The sequence below is a fragment of the Rattus norvegicus genome, chromosome 13, assembly GCF_036323735.1.
Source record: "Rattus norvegicus strain BN/NHsdMcwi chromosome 13, GRCr8, whole genome shotgun sequence".
NCBI lineage: Eukaryota > Metazoa > Chordata > Mammalia > Rodentia > Muridae > Rattus > Rattus norvegicus.
Genome location: NC_086031.1, coordinates 84420276 through 84422840, shown reverse-complemented (window position 1 = coordinate 84422840; position 2565 = coordinate 84420276).

The window sequence follows — 2565 nt, the reverse complement described above, 5'->3', positions numbered from 1 at the left end:
CCATTGAGGTTAGGTATGGTTGGGGGTGGATTAAGAATGGTGTCTCTGGAGAAGGTGACTTTTGCTTGCTAAATTCTCTGAGAATGCCTATGTATTAATAGGGTGAAGGCAGAGGAACATAATCAAAGGCCTTGATCAGGAGAGGGACTGGCGTGGTGAGGACTTTGAGAAGTAGCACGTGACTTACCGTCTTAGAGAACCTGAGTAACAGCTGAAGATTCAGGACGCTGGAGTGACCACCGTCAACATTTTAGTTCAATAACTCATTCAAAGTATAAGTGATTTCTGAGGAACCCCACATGAGGTTAAGTAATAATATTGTATATTGATTTAAATTATTCAAAATGTCAGGCCACCGATACTTAGAAATCTTCAAAGTGAATTTGTATTTTGCTGTTAATAATTCCTTGGGTGATTTGCCTGTTTAGATGAGTCCATGGCGGACTCCAATCTTTATGCCCTCAGCTGCTGTTCTTTCAGCTGAAGCAAACCTTCGTAGAGAAAAAAGTGAGCCTTAATCCTGTGTGGGCATATACAAGTGATTTCTGAATGTGGATTGTTTTTTAATATTTTATCACCCTCTCCTTACTCATTTTCGGTTAATTGCTAGAGAAACTGGAGTAGGTTGGGGTTTTAGTTGATAAATTAAGAGGTCCAAGTAAGTGTTCTCTTAAAGGAAATAATGAGGCATTAATGTCTGTTCACCTTATGCACTGAACCTCCTGCTTCTGCTCTAATACTCTCTTAAGTGTCTTTTATGTTTTCCCAGAATTCTGCTCTGGCATGATTCAAGGCAGAAATCCATTTCCCACATTTTATCTATAGTGAATACAGATAGGCCTTATGGGAACTGGGAATGACAACTCATTCTATTGCTCTTTCACTCTCTCCCCCTCTTTGTCTTTCCAAAATTCTCATCTTTGCTTCTCCTTGGTAAATCTAGTCTTATTTATTTGTTCTCTCTTCCTTTTTCATTTTTACATAAGCTCTGCCCTTCTACCCAGTCCCAATCCCACTAGCTGTGATCTTAACACCTCACCTAAAGGATCCTAACATCAAATTTAAAATTGTGGGATTTGAACTGTTCACAGTAGCACTGAGTTGATGCTTTTGGCCAATATTAAGAGACTTAATATGTGCCCTGAATATCACAGGATTCAAATTATACTGCTCCACTATTTCTGTGACAGCAGCTGGGCCAGCGGGTGATTGTCACTGCTACCCAAGGAGAAATGGTCACTAGAAGATTCGATGCTTTGTATTTCATGTTTTCTGAGTTTTGTTTAGCAGCCCCTGATGGGATTGAATCTTGTTGGTAGGAAACCCTTCCACACATCAAAGCTTCACAAATTGTAAACACTGTGAGGGGCAAGGAGGGATGATCCTTTCCTAGGAAAAAATGCTTCCTCAAAGAACATTTGGAAGTCAAGAAGAACTCAGGAGACCATTGCATACATACATATTTAACATAAAATGTGATTTCTGTTATAGGCTAATATTTCTTTTATTATCAGTAAGAGTGAGTTACATACTACACAAAATATTGGATACAATAATCATGAAACAAACATTATTGGTCCAGAATTTAAAACTTATGAGAGAAGTGCTGGCACAGGACTTAATAAACCCCTCAGCCCATTCCGTTCTACTCCCCAAAAGAATAACCTCCCAACTTATAGAATTAAAAACAAAACTGTAGTTCCTTCGCATCTCCATGATTTCACATCCTGCAATGTTTGGCAAGTGTTACTCGCCTCCTGTGACCTATTTCTCAGCATTTCCCTTCATTTCGTCTATGCTTTTGTCTGTGCCTCTTCTTAGGTAGGAACTTACGTGCTCTTAAACATAGTCACTATTACCTAAGTAGTGTGAGCTACGGTGTTTCAGAGAGGGAGGAGGGGAGAGCAAGTGAGGGAGGAGGAAAAGGCATATCAAATGAGGGAACATATTAAAGTGAGTATGAGCAAAATGGTTACATAGCCTCTCTACTCGATACGTATGATTAGTATTAAATAGTGAATTGAGGATAAAACTCCAAAGCTCCCCATGGGCTGTCTTCATCATTCTCTGCAATAAGCTTTCATTTAGAGTCCCGGATGTCTCCTAGTGGGGACAGCAGACACTATTCAGTTCCAGGGTGGCTTATTGAGGCTACAGAAAGCTTCTTCTTCGGTTACCAATTGCTTTCATTAGCCACAGGACTTATTTAATGGGAAGTGGGTCTAACACCGGAAGTAGCTTTGAAATTCTTGGCTTTGTGCTGAGAATGTTAAATGGATGCTGCAAGGCATGTGGAACGGAGACTCAACTCTGGAGAGTCTACTCACCAAGACTTACAGCCCAAACCTGCCTAGAGTTCGCTAGCTCTGTGGTTTGGGTGCTTGGATGCGCCAAACTGAACCCTCCGCTCTCTACTTTCTGCCCCACCCCCCCATCCCAAGTCTACTGGAAAAGAAGCCCTCCATCGTTGCCCCGTTTCTCTAGTTAATTTCCTGTAGGATCTTAAGATGAACTTCCCTGTCTCGCCTCATGGTGAGCCCTGAAACACCATCTGTAACCCCACAG